Raw genomic sequence first — 17,932 nt, 5'->3', positions numbered from 1 at the left:
GTTGGGGATTGGTGCAGTCACATGGGTTCAAATGGGTGATAGGCACGCCGCACATCGCATGCCCCATGCTGGTCATCCTACCAATCACCACACAGCAGGGACTTGAGGGGGGAATGGAGTGGTGCAGTGAAGCATTTTCTTCTTATTATTATTTAAATAAGTTTTTATCTCTTCTTTTAGAATAAACGATGTATCAAAATAGAATATGAGTTTTTATCTTTTCTAAAACAATGTAATGAAATATCTTCGATTGGTTTTCTTTCTTAGATGAGTTATTAAAATGAACTATGCTTAAAAAAAAGTTTAATCAAATAAAGTAGAACAAATATAAAAATTATAGAAAATAGAGACAAGTGTAAGGAAACTACAAAAATTAGAGAAAAGTATAATATATCTAACGCATTAAGCTTCAAAGGAATTCAGTTCCAACTTGACACTACCCAAAATCACAAATTATAAACCTCAACAACTCACAATACAAAGAAATAGTAATAACTCAAAATTTTCTTGACTTTTTTTGACCGAAACTGTGAATCTTGAGTGAAATTATCGAAATCAAAACTCTATGTAAAGGATCAAAATCAAAACACACACCGAGATTTAAAGCCTTATATAAATACATACCTCTTCATTACTATAAATGATTAAAGACGCATGATTCATGACCTTTACTTATAAGAATCTTCAGGTTTCCACTTATATGACCCGCAAAAAGTCTAACTTCACTTATTTATGTTTCAAGGCATACATATCCTTATGTGTTGGAAGAATAACTGAATTTTGAGGCAGCAGCTACAAAATTTTGTAGTCAACTAAAATGGCAGGTTTAGCTTGTAGAACATTACAAACATAGAAGGGTGGCCATATATATGTATATATATGCACGAACCCAAGCCCCTTTCTCCCTAATTATTAGGTCATTAGTTGCTTCACCAATCTTGCTAATACACATATATATCCGGCAACCGCCCTGTATAAATAAGTATGAACCAAAAAAATATTCAATAAATATATCTGCCATTCACAAATCAAGCTTTACATATCAACAATAATAACAAGTCAATAGGGAAAAAAACATAAAAATTAGACATGCAAGACCATGCAATAAAGGATGCAAGCAAATAGCTAATCTTTGGGGGGAAAAAAATCCTGGTAAAAGATTTACATTATCTTTCAAACTGGTGAAACTATTAATTCTGTTCATCAACTCAGCTTCAGGAAGGCACGCTCGCAGACCGAGTACCAAATAAGCAAAACATGAAACTGCACTAAAGCACTCCCGTAATTTGGGATATAATAATAAAAAAAATCACACCTCAATTCTGATGAGAAGCCCTCCATTATTCCACTCAAAAATTTTAAACTCTGCCGGCTCACTGAGTTGCTTTATCTGCAAACATGAAGTACAAACTTATCTCTAAATGGCCAAGATCAGCTACAAAATGTAGATCTCATCCACAGTAAAGGCATCATCTTTCATATTGTAAGAACCATATCTAGAAGTTGCATATAAAGCATCATCTTTTTGTTTTGGTAAAGAACATACCATCAGTTATAGCGATATAGCGATAAAGTGAAACCTTCTTCTTCCAAGGGCAACTTTTTTGAACCAAGTCACTACAATTCCAGCTTAATAGCAATATGCAAGGCCAATTTTTTTGACTAGGGCAACCTAGCTATGATGGGAATGATACATATGACATCACAATCTAGTATAAGTCTGCTAGAACTATGGACATGCAAGAAAACAACTCTAATGCACATTACATACCTCCCAAGACACCATATGTGTCCCATGCCAATACTCCAGATGAACCCACACAACAACGTCATTTGTGTTCTACACAGCAACAATTTCGCCTACATGTGTGTGCATATCCACAATGGAAACGAGTGATGATTTCCAAGACCTCAGAAAGTACTTCTTGAATTTAATGTCATTCTAATGCTAAATTTTATTATGTCTTGGAAAATAAGTAGCACTACCTTTTGTTCCTCATATCCAGGTGACGCCAAGATAGTTTTATTTCTCTTGAAGTATAAGTTGCACTCAACAGATAGTTTTATTCCTCTTGAAGTATAACTTGCGCTCAACAGCCAAAATACCAACCTGTAACTTTGATTACAGAACTCAAGAAGCTAGTCAAAAAGAACCAAAGTAGTACAATAGTGCCCCTACATACAAAAACTAAGCTCAAGTGCAAGGATCCCGGGGCCAACCTGTTCTAAGTACCCATTTCAGAATTAAAAGTAAAAGAAAGGAAGAATAAGAGGGCAAACAAAAGAAGCACAATCATAAGAATCATTAAACGCATTACAAAAACAAACATATCCCCAGCATAACCCTATTTTAATTGCAACCCCAGAAAAATGAAATGAATCTGGAAACTGATCTCTTTGTCGCCACTTCATTCTCAAGATTTTCTTCTTAAGCAAACTCTCTCTCTGTGGAAAGCTCCTACATGCTCAAGCATGTCTGTCCCATGGTTCGAATCATTTAAAGCCTTTCCACTAAAAGAATCTTTACGGGCTTTAAATTATGAGGTAACTACTCTATTGGCAGAGTCCTTGTAGAGTTAGCTGGTGCTTGAGAGTGAAACATAAGAGAGAACTTTTTTTTTTCTGGGTAACGGTTGAATTACTAGGACTTTTTTCCCTACGACAATGAGTACCACCGGAATAGTGACTTAGTAAAGACCACCAGCAGTTCAGATAAACATTCCTAACTCTGTATTCCAAAGTTGAACTTCGATAGAAGCCCCACTGTCAACCTTAATGCATACTAACAACTTTCAAGGCATACCATAATGTCCAAAATATAGATATTGACCAAGTAAATTTATTAAACCAATCTAGAGTAAAAACTTCCATAGAAATCAGTAAATAAAATATTGAAAAATTCAGAAGGAATATCTGACAATGTCGTTCATAATGTAGGTCCCATATGATTAGCCATACATGTCACCATTTAATCTGCAGCACCTTATGCCTCTCTATAAACATGTGTGATTTCACAAGATTGTAGAGCTTCTCTCATTGTCCAACAATCCTGTTGAAGCAGGTGAGAACCAATCTCCAAAGGTATGGTTACCATTATCTTGTTTCTCATTTTCAATTGCATTTCTAGTGATACTGCTGCTGGATTTATCCCATATCCTATGAAAGAAAAAAAGAAAGAGATGGTGCTCCTTTTTTTTCCCCTCTCCTCTGCAGTGCTCTCTCTGTTTTCCTCATCATTGCCATCCTCCTATTGTTATTTATTCAAGCTCTCGAAATCATTCCACAACCTGCAAGAGAGACTGAGAGAGGAATCATAAGCAAGCTCAGGTGTGAATTGACTGGGTTGACTGATTAAATTATTTCCATTCTCTTCAATGACAACTATGGTTCCAACGAGAGCATTACCGTGGTGGCCGCATCTGCTGGGTGGCATCAATTGGACAGAAGCATGACAGGGTCGTTTCAACTAGAAGGCAAGAGGAAGAATGCATACTATACACGTGGACGCAAGTAAAGCTATCCACTTCTAGATGCATCGGTTAGTCATCACAAGACATGCATGAATCAAGGATTTTACTATGTCACGCTTGCAGTCATAAAATTTTCACCAGCATAACTTATGCGCTATATACGTTTTCAGTAATTGCTACAGTGGTAGAATTGAAAACTGAGGTTGTTTGGATGCTGGAAGATTTTGTCACCCGATAAGAGTTTACCTGGTGAGGCTTTTCTTGGAGATTGAGTTAAAAACTAAATAGTTTAATGAGATTAGAACAATGAAAAGGAAGCTCATATAGATATCCTCATAATATGCCAGTAGGTATATCGCACTAGGGTTTGGAACCTCTCCTTTTCATGTTTAAATTAAAGGAGTCAAGTTCAAAATTGCCATCATGACGGTAAATGTCATGCCTTATCTGATCACCCACTGCTGGACCGCTAGTGATTGAATTGGACATGTTTCGTGATTCAAGAGGATCCCAACTAATCGCATTGATGTCATGTCTTCTGACCCATTGTTAAATATTTTGTTTATCGACTCCCATGGATGTTTTTACACTGAACTGGTTTAATTTACATAATTTATCAAGAAAAAAAAACTTTTTATTGTCCAAATGAAGCTAACCTTCACTCGACAAGTAACGGGCCTTTACAAGCATATATGGTAGTTTCGATATTTAAGCATATAGGATATTCATTCAAGCTCTAGATTATGAATTGTGGAATATCATAACTAGAGGACCACACACACCCACAATTAGTATAGAGGGCACAATCATTCCCAAACCAGAAATGGATTAGAATAAGAGTGATAGAAGACTAGCACAACTAAATGCTAAAGCAATTAATGTACTTTATTGTTCATTAGATGTAAGTGAATTCAATAGAATATCTACATGCATCTCCGCGAAAGAAATTTAGGATAAACTGGAGGTCACACATGAAGGAACTAATCAGGTCAAGGAGTCAAAAATAAATATATTAGTACATAAGTATGAGTTGTTTAAAATGGAATCCATTGAATCCATAACTGAAATGTTTACTCGATTCACGGAAATCATAAATGGGCTAAAGAGCTTAGAAAAGTCTTATACTAACTCTGAACTAGTGCGAAAAATTCTCAGGTCTCTACCAAGAGTTTGGGAGGCCAAGGTAACAGCAATTCAAGAAGCAAAGGACCTCAATACACTGCAATTGGAAGAACTTCTAGGATCACTTATGACCCATGAGTTGACCATGAGGCAAAATTCAGAAGATGAGGTCAAGAAAAGAAAAACCATTGCCTTGAAGTCTATTACTCCAAAACAGGAAACTGAATCAGAAGAATCTGATAATGAGGAGGAATATGATGAAGAAGGAATGGCTATGCTTGCAAGAAAATTCAGAAAGTTCATGAGAGGAAAGAAGAAATTTCATAAAAGGAAGCCTTTCCTCAAAGGTAGCTCAAGCAAGGAAAAGGGTAAGGACAAAGAAAAGAAAAAGAAAACACCAATTTGCTATGAGTGTAACAAGCCCGAACATTTCAAGATAGATTGTCCGGAATTGAAATGGATGGCAAGAAAACTTAAGAAGAGGAATTTCATGGCTGAATGGAGTGAAAGTGAGGAGTCAAGTTCGGAAGAGAAAGATCAACAAGAGACGGCCCAAATCTGCTACATGGCCAATGACGATGAGGTAGATTCTGAACTTGAATGTGATTTTACAGTAGAAGAGTTACATGATGCATTTTTAGAACTCATGGAAGAACACAAGAAATTAATCAACAAAAATAAAGTTCTAAAAGATGAAAATCAATCTCTTATCAAAGAAAAGCTAAAACTATCTAATGACTATGAAACATTAAGTAGGAGATTCACCAATGAAACCAAAAGTCAAATTGCTGAAAATGTCAAGTTAAAAGAAGATGCTGAAAAATACAAATCCTTAGTGGACAAGTTTACACTTAGCTCAACTAAATTAAATATAATTCTTGATAGTCAAAAAACTGTGTATGATAAAGCTGGTTTAGGATATAAAACAAATAGGAAACAAAAATACTTAAAGAACATATTTGTGAAAGCCAAAAATGAAAATATAATTTGTCATTGCTGCAATAAATTAGGACATAAAGCATATGAATGTAATTATAGAAAGTCTAGTTACAACAAATTAAGTAATAATTATAAGCTAAAATCCAAGAAAATTTGGATTCCAAAAGGAACATCAAGTACTAACCCTAAAGGACCCAACATAGTTTGGGTACCTAAAGCATATTCTTGATCTTGATTGCAGGGGTGTCTTGCAGCTAATAAGATGGACAAACGATGGTATCTAGATAGCGACTGTTCAAGATACATGACAGGTGACGTAGAACAATTTGTCACCTTGGAATCTAAGAAGGGTGGAGTGATAACCCATGGAGACAATGGAAAAGGATTTATCATTGGAAAGGGTAAAATTTACATTACTCCATCCACCTTTATAGAAAATGTTTGATTAGTTAATGGTCTGAAACATAACCTACTTAGCATAAGTCAATTTTGTGATAAAGGTCTTAAAGTCACATTTGAAGCTTCAGTATGCATAATCACAAATCCTATAGATAATAGCATTGTACTTATAGGACAAAGGCTGAGAAATATTTACATGGTAGATCTTCATGAGTTAGGCAAGAAAAATGGATTATGTTTAATTACTAATGAAGAAAGGAAAAATGAAACAAGTTGGCTTTAGCATCGAAAACTAGGACATGCTAGTAATGGACTTAATATCAAAACTAGTCAAGAAGGATTTGATAAAGGATGTGCCAAAATTGATCTTTGAAAAGGACAAGATCTGTGGTCCATGCTCATTAGGAAAGCAAACAAAATCATTCTTCAAATCAAAGAATATAGTATCAACCACTAGGCCTTTTGAACTCATACACATGGATCTATTTGGACTTACTAGAGCCGCGAGTTTAGGAGGGAAGAAGTATGGACTAGTTATAGTAGATGATTTTTTAAGATATACATGGGTTTCATTTCTTGCACATAACAATGAAGTATTTTCAGCATTCTTGAAATATTATAAAAATATCATAACTGAAAAAAAGCTCACCTTAATAGCAATTCGAAGTGATCATGGAACTGAATTTGAAAATCAACACTTTGAAGAATTTTGTAATGAAAAATGGTATCTCACATCAATTTTCAGCACCTAGAACGCCTCAACAAAATGGGGTTGTTGAAAGGAAAAATAGGACCTTGGCAGAAATGGCACGCACAATGTTGTGCGAGTCAAATCTTCCAAAATACTTTTGGGTTGAAGCTATAAGTACTGCTTGCCATATTCTAAATCGGGTCTTAATACGACCTATAACCAAGCAAACTCCTTATGAACTTTGGAAGAATAAGAAACTAACTGCTAAATATCTTAGAGTATTTGGATGTAGATGTTTCATTTTAAACAATGGCAAGGAGGATCTAAGTAAATTTGATACCAAGTCAGATGAAGGTATCTTCTTAGGATACTCTACATCTAGCAGGGCATACAGAATATTCAACAAAAGAACTCTTGTAGTTGAAGAGTCAATTAATATCATTTTTGATGAGTCTGATAGTGAGTCTCCTAGGAGAGAATATTCTTGATGATGATACAGGAATTATTGACTTTAAAAAATTGAATCTTGATGACGTGCCAAATCAAGAAAAGAAAAATGATCACGTGCCACCACAATCTCAAGACTTGCTAAAGGAATGGAGGTATGCACATGGACATCCTAAAGACTTAGTCGTTGGTGATCCATCTCAAGGGGTAAGAACTCGATCCTCTCTTAGAAATTTAAATGACTATCTTGCTTTTGTTTCACAATTAGAACCTAAGACTTATGAAGAAGCTGAAAAAGACATAAATTGGATAAACGCTATGTCAGAAGAATTAAATCAATTCAAAAGAAGTAATGTATGGACATTAACTGAGAGTCTCCCTGCCCTATGGTATGATACTCACCCTGGTCTTCCGACAGCATGACATATCAGTGGAGGGAGAGATCTCCAGGCATCTATTATTTACCGACACTTACACTGCACGATCCCTAGTTCGCATGGGTTATGAAAAGGTGAACGGGCAGTGGGTGCGTGGAGGAGCAGGGATACCTGCACCAGAGGGTGATGTACCAGAGGTTGGAGACCCCATCCCTGAGGCTGAGGTACCTGAGGATCATCCTATGGCACCTTCAGAGGCTGGCCCATCATCATCCGTACCCACGGAGTGCACAGAGGAGTTTTCGAGTAGGATGACTGAGCTTGTGTCAGCTCAGGTGAGGACCCTCTCTGACGGATTGACGGACAGGATGGACATTATGACTGCTGAGATTAGCGATCTCAGAGAGCAGGTAGGAGCATTACGGAGAGAGAGAGAGGCTCATGGTCCATCTGTGCCCCGAGCAGCTGAGTCGGAGGTTTCGGCACAGAGTCATCCAGCTCAGCGAGGTCCACGCCAGACTCAGTTCCATCAGGCTCGACCTCCTCTCGCCACTTATACTAGGAGGATGAGGACTAGATCACAGCCCTTAGATACCCCCTAGGCTGATGGTAGCATTATGATTAGTGCCTAGGATTTATCTAGCTATCATATGTATTTTGCCTTGTTGATGTACTTTGCACTTTGATTGAAGAACATTGTATTTTTGGCATTAATGTACTACAATGTTCCATTTTGATCAATGAAACTTGACTGTTTATTATTTACTGTCTCTACTTATCTATTGCCATACACCTGTTTGCTGATAACAAAAAGGGGGAGAAGTAAGGAAAGAAAGAAGTTGCAATAAGTTGACAAACAAGTTTGAAAATTATAATAGGAGATAATATACACTTAAGGGAGAGCGATATGTAACAATGAAGATGTTAAAGTCTAAACATTTAATCAAATTTTAGAATTTGGCACATACCTCTCATACCTCGATACATAACCGAAACTCTTGCTTTATCCCAAATTTTTGAAGTTTCATCTTTAACCAAATATAAAAGAAAGGGCGAGAAAATCAAAAGTTCAAATTGGCAATATTTGGATGAAAAAGAGGGAGACTTCACTCTCAAATTTGAAAAGCTGAAATTCAGCAACTTGAGCTCTTCTAAAACTAATTTGAAGATAAGTATCAATTTACTCATACTCAATATTTTGTAATCATCAAAAAGGGGAAGATTGAGGATGATAGTGGTATTTTGATGATTAACATAACCATTGAGGGAATATCTAATTAAATACTACAAGTTAACATGATATATCATTACTGAGTTCGTCACTCTCGGTACATTAGAAGAATGAGATCAAGATGTATTTCAATGATTAACAATGAGATAAAATTTGCGATAGAAAAGAGATAGTGAATTCTAAATTCTAATTCGGCAAAGTTTCAAGTGAAACGTACTCTTAAGGGGACAATAGTAATTTTCATTGTTAAGAGTATGTAGCGCTACCATGGCATACATTCAAAATTGCTTGAAGTATATTTCATTGATTATATGGATGAATCTAACCTTAAGTTGCAGCAAAATGTGGAATGAGTCGACCCCAAGATTGGTGGAGTCGACCCCGGCACATCTTGGAACCATCAGGCACACTTCTGCAAAAATGGCACGGATGAACAGTAGTTGAGTCGATCCCAAGCTTACTTGAGTCGACCCCATCTTGAAGCCTTAAGAAAACAAGTCTCTGAAATTTACTGAGAGGGCCGACCCCAACCTTCCTTGGGTCGACCCAAGATTGAGTCGACCCCAACTGAACATGAGTCGACCTCAAGGCAGTGTCGTTCAATGTTGTCTCTCTGAAAACTCTGAGAGGGTCGACCCCAATGGAACTTGAGTCGAACCCACTGTACCTTGAGTCGACCCCAAAAAGTATTGAGTCGACCCCACCAGTAAAAAACGGCTGAAATATAAGGTTCTGTATTTCCTGAGAGGGCCGACCCCAATGCAGCAGGAGTCAACCCCAGTGAAAGTTGGGTCAACCCCAGTGAAAGTTGAGTCGATCCCAAGTCTGATGAACAGTGGTTTGAGTTGACCCCAGAAAAGTTTGGGTCGACCCCAGCACGGGCAGAAGCATAACGGCTAGTTCTGCAGAAGTACTTTTTGTCCTTCCAACAGTAAGTAACGGCTAGTTTTTGAAATCTAACCAATGGGGGGTGTCCAATGGATGAAGAAAACTATTTAAAGTGACACTATTCATTAGAGAAAACATCCTTTTGCAAAATATCAAAGCTCACACAAAAAAAACAAGAGCCCTAATTTTCTTCATCCAAGTGCTTCACTCAAAGAGTCAAAAGAAAGTGGTAGAGCAGATTCTGAGGAACATTAAGAGCTCCATCAATCCTTAAAGAGTGAAGCAATCTTGGCTAAGAAGAGAGAAGTCTCATCAAGCGATAATTATATTCTAAACTCTTCTTTGTAGCTTATATTTGTTATATTTGCTCATCTAGGAGTTTCAACTTTCTTCTTTTTTTTAATCACCTTGTAAAGGTTTGTTGGTGAATCCGTAAAACCAACGGTGAAGGTTTGTTGGTGAGCCCGTAAAACCAACGGTGAAGATTTGTTGGTGAGCCCGTAAAACCAATGGTGTAGGTTTGTTGGTGAATCCGTAAAACCAATTGTGAAGGTTCGTTGATGAGCCCGTAAAACCAACATAGGTTCTTGGTGATCCCGAAAAACCAAAGTGTAAAGGTTTTTAGATTGTGAGCCCGGAAAACAATCCAACTGTAATCTGCGGGATTATAGTGAATTCCCAAGGGGTCGCTTGGGGAGTGGATGTAGGTGCTTAGGAGAGCACCGAACCACTATACTTCTTGTGTGTTTGCATTGTGTATTGCTTTAACTTCACTCACTTATCAATTGACTCAATTAAGATAGTAAAAAATTTAGAGAAACCAATTCACCCCCCCCCTCTTGGCTTGTCACCTTGGGCAGCACTTGGGAAGGTCTAGTATTTGTTATTATGGTTCTCAGTGCCACATAAATTTGTCTTGAAGGAGATTCCATGACTTTAATTACTTGGGTAAGCAACCCATGTTGATATTTTATATATTATAGTATACATGTTAAAATTAAATAGAAGCAGATAAAAAGTAAAGAATAAAAACATATGAAAGAAATCCAAATTACACAACATTGCAACAATAAAAAATGAGTAAGAGAGGAACACATCAAAAAAAAATCAAATATATGAAAAAGAATTACTAATCAAGAGAAGGTGAAAGAAAAAAATATCAAATAGAGAAGATCAGAAATAATTAGACTATAATCAAACAAAAAAAATGAAAGTTTGTACAAAATACAGAAATTTAAAATTAAAATAGATATAAAGTTATAAACTCTATAAACCTTAGAATGATCATTTATCAAGATTGTCAATTGTTCACCTTGATAAGTTCTAACATGGATCAAAACAAACAAAATAAATTACAGACTCCCTCTGATATCTATATATTATTCTAAAAAATATAGACTAAAATAAAATAAATAATCCCAGCAAGGCAAACTAATTAGAGAATATATCTGCAAATACAAATACTAATAACAAAAGAAAATAGACACTCGGAGCTGTGAAAAATTTGAGAATTCAAATAATAAATAAGACTCAGAAAAGATTAAAAAATATTAAAAATCATAAAATTCACATTCTAGTTTTTATGAAGGAAACAAAAGGAAATAGTAAAATTAAAAATATGTAACTAATATTAAGAAAGAGAAGTTGAATATGTTAAAAATACGAATACTTTTTTACTACAAAATTTAAAGTTCACAAACATTTAACAAATACTAGTGAAAAGTAGTAAATTCTAAAATATATAAACAAGAAAAGCTAAATATCTAACAAAAAAAACAAATTCCACAAATTTCAAATAAGAAAAAGTAGAAAATATTAAAGATTAAAAAAGTAAAGAAAAGAAAGTTATAGCTGAAAAGCAACTATATAATTTTTTTCTAAAAAGTGTAAACTATAGTCATCAAAGAATATTAATTCTATAATGAAGACAAAAACCTAAATTAAAAAAAATAAAAAATCAAAGAATACTTTTTTATTACAAAAGTTAAAGTTGACAAACATTTAACAAATACTGGTGAAAAGTAGTATATTCTAAAATATATAAACAAGAAAAGCTAAAAATCTAACAAAAAAAACAAATTCCACAAATTTCAAATAAGAAAAAGTAGAAAATATTAAAGATTAAAAGTAAAGAAAAGAAAGTTATAGCTGAAAAGCAACCATATAATTTTTTTTCTCAAAAATGTAAACTATAATCATCAAAGAATATTAATTCTATAGTGAAGCCAGAAACCTAATTTTTTTAAAAAAAACAAAATTATGGGCTCTACAAAACTCAATCAAAAACAAAATGTAAGAAGAAAAAAAACTAAAAGCTTACATATAAAAAATATACGGGAAAATGCTGATAAACAAGGAATTATAGAATCAACTATATGCTGAGCAATGACTTCTAAACTAAGCAAAACAGCATCATAATTGAAAACGAGAATCTTAAACAGGTATAAATCCATGATATATAGGCAAATTTGAAAAGCAATAGTTATAGGAAAATAAAATTTAATGCTACTGTTACGGGGGAACTTAGCCACCATGCCCCATGTGACCGGCACGCGCGCCCAGGAAGACTACGGCTGCCCCTTGATCCAGCAATCCGACCTCGGGTCGGATATCTTCGGCTCCGCAGCCCGACCCCGAGTCGGCTGCCCCTTGGTCCAGCAATCCGACCCTGGGCCGGATATCTTCGGCTCCGCAGCCCGACCCCGGGTCGGCTGCCCCTTGATCCAGCAATCCGACCTCGGGTCGGATATCTTCGGCTCCGCAGCCCGACCCCGAGTCGGGTGCCCCTTGATCCAGCAATCCGACCTCGGGTCGGATATCTTCGGCTCCGCAGCCCGACTCCGAGTCGGGTGCCCCTTGATCCAGCAATCCGACCCCAAGTCGGCAATCTCTTGACAACAACAGACTGTTCCCCTGAGGCACGCTGCGGCCCCCTGCTCCACTACTCCCTACAACGGCCGTATCCGGCGCTGCCCCACGATCCCCTGTAACAGCCGTACAAAGCGGAGCTCCACTACGCTCTGCCATGGCCGTACCCGGCGCTGCCCCACGACGCCCTGTAACGACCATGTCAGTGGTAACCCCATCGTGCCACACGATGACCAATCCCCAGAAAAACCCCCCAGCCTGATATATATGCGGCTGGGGGGAAGGGGAGGGTAAGAAAGATTTTCCAGAGTATCATCTTACCTGCTACCTCTCCTTCTCCTTCTCCTTCGATCTCCCCTGACTTGATCGTCGGAGGGCCCCCACTACCCTGGAGGTGGTGCGAGGCTTGCTTGCAGGTTTTTCGGCGGAGGGCGGAGAGCAACCAAAGCAATTCAAAGGGAACCCCGTTCACACCGCTGTGCCAATCGTTCTCGGTTTGGACCCCCAGCAACAGTTGGCGCTAGAGGAAGGGCACCGGATCTCAGAGCGATCGTAATGGCACGGCGAGGTGGTCGTGGAGCTTCCAATGCTCCCGGTCGCGGGGCCTCTCGCGCCTCTGGCCGGGAGGCCACTGCATCTCCAACACACTCTCAGCAACACTCCACCGCCCCACCGCCCATTCAGACGGTCGAAGCCGCCCAGTTCGACCAGCTAACCCAGCAGGTTCGCACCCTCGCGGAGGCGGTGCAGAATCTGCAGGGTGCAATGTCCCGGGCGCCGCAGCGGGCTCAGGAGCCGCCGCTGCCTGAGCGTTCGCCTGTCCTCCTCAACCCGCGCTCCTTCCTCTCCCATGGGGAGGAGCGCCGGCGCGAGGAGGATTCTCGAGCACGCTCCATTCTGCCGGGACCTTCCCACCGGAGCTGCGCGGGGTACGAGAGGCGGGCCCGGGCGCGTTCCCAGACCCCCCAGTCCTCGAGGAACCCGCGCTCTAGTCGGTCCCCCTCTCGCCGCTCCTTGTCTCCCACCCACCGGTCGCGCTCCCTGGACCGGCGGGTGGACGATCTCCACCGACAACTCCAGGTCCTGAAGGGCCATTCCAAAGATCCCTTCGCCGACTTAGAGATCTCCTCCCAGCCGGCGCTTGCCTCGAGGATCCTGCGGACCCCGAATCCGCCGGGGTTCAAAATGCCGGCGATCGAGCCCTATGACGGGACGGCGGACCCGCGGGATCACGTTGAGAGTTTCAGGACCCTCATGCTCCTCCACGGAGCATCAGATCCCCTTCTCTGCAAGGCTTTCCCGGCAACCCTCCGTGGCCCGGCGAGGGCGTGGTTCGCCGGGCTGGAGGCTGACTCAATCCGGTCCTTCGACCAGTTCACCCGCCTCTTCATCACTCATTTCGCCGTCAGTAGCCGGCGGCGACTGGTCTCCGACTCCCTCTTTGATGTCCGGCAAAACGAGGGAGAAAGCCTGCGGGATTATCTTACCCGCTTCAACAGGGCTACGCTGGAGGTCCGGAACCTGAGTCAGGAGGTAGCTCTTTCAGCCCTGAAGCGTGGCTTCCGGAAGGGCAGACTCACCTTCTCCCTGGACAAACGCCTGCCGCGGAGCTTCTCAGAGCTGTTGTCCCGGGCGAACCAGTATGCGGACGCCGAGGAGGCGGCCGCCCACCGGAGCAAGGAGGCCGTCGAGATCCCTCCAAAGCTTGGGAAGAAAAGGCGGAAAGAGGCACGCCAGAGGAGGAGCCCGACGCCCCAGCGTCGGCGCAGAAGCCCGTCGCCGGCGAAGAACCACGGCGCCCCGCGCCCTCGTTCTCCGCCCCGACGTTTCAACCGGTACACCCCTCTCCTGACTCCCCGGGCCCAGATCCTTATGGAGATCAAGGGGCGGGAGGACCTCCCGGCCCCGAGACAGATGCGGAGGATACCTGGGAAGAGGCCCTCCCGGGCGTACTGTGAGTACCACCGAGACCACGGCCACGACACAGAGGACTGCTTCCAGCTTCGGGACGAGATCGAGGCTCTCATCCGTCGGGGGCGTCTCGGTCGATATGTGAGCGACCGACGTCCCCCCGCAGACCCGCGTCCGGCCGACCCGGCTCCTCCGGAGCCTCGGGAGCAGAATCGACCCGTTGCGGGCGTGATCCACACTATCACTGGGGGCTGCCCCCGGCCCGTGAGGAACGCAGGGGGCTCGACGGAAGCGTCAGGGGCGGCCGTCGCAAAGAGGCAGAGGGTCGGCAATGTAATCACCTTTTGTGATGAGGATGTAAAGGGGGTTCAGACCCCCCACGATGACGCCATGGTGATCTCCCTCACTATGGCAAACTATGATGTAAGGCGTGTTCTTGTGGATAGTGGAAGCTCAGCTGATATCTTGTTTTACGAGGCCTTCCAAAAGATGGGCTTGTCCAGACAATTGTTGCACAAAATATCCACCCCCCTCATAGGATTCACCGGTGACGCTGTCCCGGTGGAAGGTGTCGTTGAGCTGCCTGTGACTGCGGGCGTCGCACCCGCAGAAGCCACGGTGCGACTCGGGTTCTTGGTCGTCCGTGTTCCCTCAGCCTACAACGCTATCCTCGGACGACCCGGACTGAACGCCCTTCGCGCGGTGGTCTCTACGTACCACTTGCTCATGCGGTTCCCCACGGCGGTCGGGATCGGGGAGGTCCGAGGCGACCAACCGACCGCACGGCAATGTTTCCTAGCGACCCTCAAAGGGAAGAAGCCCGCAGAAGCCCTAAGCGTCGAGTCCCTTGATGCCAGAGACGAGGTGGCCTTGCGGCAGGAGGAGCCGGCCGAGGGTGTGGTCGAAGTTCCCCTCGAGGAAGGCCGCCGGGACCGGGTGGTCCGGGTCGGCGCCAATCTCGACCCGGGAGCTCGGGCCCGGTTGGTGGAATTCCTCCGAGCCAATGCCGATGTATTTGCCTAGTCGGCGGCCGATGTACCTGGGATCGGCCCGGAGGTCATTTCTCACGCCCTCAACGTCGACCCGACCCACCGGCCAGTGAAGCAGAAGAAGAGACACTGTGCCCCGGATCGGATCCGAGTGGTCGACCAGGAGGTAGACAAACTCTTGGAGGCAGGATTCATAAGGGAGGTGAGTTACCCCGAGTGGCTGGCAAATGTTGTACTTGTCCGGAAGGCGAGCGGGAAGTGGAGGATGTGCGTCGACTATACCGACCTGAACAAGGCGTGCTCTAAGGATAGCTTCCCGCTTCCGCGGATAGACCAACTGGTCGATGCGACTTCCGGATATCAGCTGCTGTCTTTCATGGACGCCTTCTCCGGTTACAACCAGATAATGATGGCCCCACAGGACGAGGAGAAAACTGCCTTTATAACGGACCGGGGGCTGTACTGCTACAAGGTAATGCCCTTCGGTCTGAAGAATGCTGGCGCCACTTACCAGCGCCTCGTCAACAAAATCTTCAAAGAGCAAATCGGCCGGAACATGGAGGTGTACGTGGACGATATGCTGGTGAAGAGCCGCCAGGCAGACCAGCACATCACGGATCTGGAGGAGACTTTCACCATCTTACGGAAGTTTCGCATGAAGCTGAACCCAGCGAAGTGCGCCTTTGGCGCTTCGGCCGAGAGGTTCCTTGGTTTCATTGTCAACCAGCGGGGTATCGAAGCCAACCCGGACAAAATCAAGGCCATCCAAGGTATGTCCCCTCCGACCAAAGTAAAGGAAGTTCAGGAGCTCGCTGGAAGGGTCGCCGCGCTCGGACGATTTGTGGCAAAATCGGCCCGAACGCTGCCAACCATTCTTCAAGGTGTTAAAACGCCCTAAAGACTTCCTCTGGACGGCCGAATGTCAAGCAGCGTTCGACCAGCTCAAGGAATACCTGGCGTCTCCTCCCCTGCTATCCAAGCCGCAGGAAGGGGAGATGCTCTACCTCTATCTGGCGGTCTCCCCAACCGCGGTCAGTGCGGTGCTGGTTCGGGAAGAGGCAAAGCTCCAGAAGCCTGTGTACTACATCAGCCGGGTCCTACGGGACGCCGAGACGCGGTATACGAAGGCTGAAAAGATCGCCTTCGCGCTGCTGACCGCGACCAGGAGGCTCCGCCCCTATTTCCAGGCCCATTCTGTCACCCTCTTAACTGATCAACCGTTACGACAGATCCTCAGCAACCCCGAGAATGCGGGACGGCTGGTGAAGTGGGCAGTAGAACTCGGTGAGTTCGACATCCGCTACCAGCCTCGACCCGCCATCAAGGCCCAGGTGCTCGCGGACTTCCTCGCTGAGTGCACGGTGCAGGAGGCGGAACCTAGACCGCCGGAAACGCCCAGCCTCGACCTCCCGACCTGGACGCTTCACATCGATGGGTCGTCGAACCCTGAGGGTGGAGGGGCCGGGCTGGTCCTTACCAGTCCTGATGGAGTGATAGCCGAGTATGCCTTGAGGTTTGGATTTCCAGTTACCAACAACGAGGCGGAATACGAGGCCCTAGTCACGGGACTCAAACTCACCGGAGAGCTCGGCATCCGGCGTTTGAAGGTCTTCACTGACTCCCAGCTGGTGGTCGGGTAGGTCCGTGGGGAGTTCGAGGCCCGGAGCCCGACCATGCAGAACTACGTCCGGAAGGTGCAGGCACTCATTTCCGACCTCGGCAGTGTCGACATCCAGCAGGTCCCCAGAAGCGAAAATGCCCGGGCCGACAGGTTGTCCCGCTTGGTGGGCGCAGAGGCGCACAACTTGTCGAGGGCAATCTACCTGGAGACCCTGGATGCCCCGAGCATCGGCGAGGCTGGAGCGGTGATGGCGATTGATCCGGAGCCGTCTTGGATGGACCCGCTCGTCGCCTACCTCGCCGAAGGGATCCTCCCTGAAGACGAAGATCAAGCTCGGCGACTTGTCAAGAAGTCCGCCCACTACGTACTCTATGAAGGGAGGCTGTATCGGACCTCGTTTACCGCCCCCCTCTTAAGGTGCCTCCGCCCCTCGGAGGCGGCCTACGTCCTCGGCGAAGTCCACGAGGGCGTCTGCGGATCCCACTCGGGGGCTAGGTCCTTGGCGCACAAGATCATGAGGCAAGGCTATTATTGGCCTACCTTGTTGGAGGACTCAAAGGATTATGTACGGAAATGCGACGCCTGCCAGCGCCACGCCAACGTCCAGAGAGTCCCTTCTGTCCCCTTGGCACCAATCACCGCACCCTGGCCCTTCGCACAGTGGGGAATGGATATCCTCGGACCATTCCCCGTCGCTTCAGCCCAGCGGAAATTCTTGATTGTTGCAATCGACTACTTCACCAAGTGGGTGGAGGCAGAGCCGCTGGCCACTATCACGGAGGCGCAAGTCCGGAAGTTCGTGAAGAAAAACATCATTGTCCGATTTGGGGTACCCCGGGTCCTCATCTCGGATAATGGTCGACAGTTCGACAACAAGCATTTCCGTGACTTCTGCGAGGAGTTCGGGATCGAGCATCGGTTCACATCTGTGTCGCATCCCCAAACCAACGGTGAGGCCGAGGTGACAAACCGGACAATC

The 17,932-nt window shown here is 43.7% G+C and overlaps 1 long non-coding RNA gene across 1 annotated transcript in view; it reads right to left on the bottom strand.

Moving 5' to 3' along the window:
• Positions 1-1,407: 1,407 nt before the first annotated feature.
• LOC120110419 overlaps positions 1,408-17,932 on the bottom strand; it is a 41,035-nt gene continuing 24,510 nt past the window's right edge. The window contains exons 2-3 of the long non-coding RNA XR_005511345.1: positions 1,987-3,299; positions 1,408-1,860 (exon numbers count right to left, since the gene is read on the bottom strand). This is a non-coding gene — a long non-coding RNA (uncharacterized LOC120110419). The remainder of the gene's footprint in view (positions 1,861-1,986; positions 3,300-17,932) is intronic.

The sequence above is a fragment of the Phoenix dactylifera genome, chromosome 4, assembly GCF_009389715.1.
Source record: "Phoenix dactylifera cultivar Barhee BC4 chromosome 4, palm_55x_up_171113_PBpolish2nd_filt_p, whole genome shotgun sequence".
In the NCBI taxonomy this organism is placed as follows: Eukaryota; Viridiplantae; Streptophyta; class Magnoliopsida; order Arecales; family Arecaceae; genus Phoenix; species Phoenix dactylifera.
Note: the sequence above shows the minus strand (reverse complement) of the source record. Positions and strands in the feature narration are given on the sequence as shown.